The sequence below is a fragment of the Plasmopara halstedii genome (genome assembly GCF_900000015.1).
Source record: "Plasmopara halstedii genome assembly, contig: Scaffold_3060, whole genome shotgun sequence".
NCBI classification, from domain to species: domain Eukaryota; phylum Oomycota; class Peronosporomycetes; order Peronosporales; family Peronosporaceae; genus Plasmopara; species Plasmopara halstedii.
In genome coordinates, this window is record NW_020189964.1 from 1,358,500 (window position 1) to 1,358,902 (window position 403).

Sequence of the window (403 nt, forward strand, 5' to 3'; positions counted from 1 at the left end):
AACGCCAACGGTGTATCCGACAGGAGTCCCGAGCGTGGCTCGCGGGCTGATCGTGGTGTGGCACGTAACCCACTGAGCGCTGCTCAAGTTTCGGAGTAGTCGCTGCATGTCATGCGTGGCATGGTCGGCCAAGGGCCGAGGCATCGAAGGCGAGGTCCCCGTGATGCACGTGAGGTGGCACGTAAACCACTGAGCGCTGATATGCGCTGACATGGCCGGCCAAGGGCCGAGGTATCGAGGGCGAGGCCCCCGTGATGCACGTGAAGTGACACGTAAACCACTGAGCACTGCTCTTGTTGCGAAGCAGTCGCTTCATGCCATTGATGGCATGGTCGGACAGAGTTTGAGGCATCTTGGGCACGGCCCTTCAGATGCGCGTGGAGTGGCACGTTATCCACTGGAC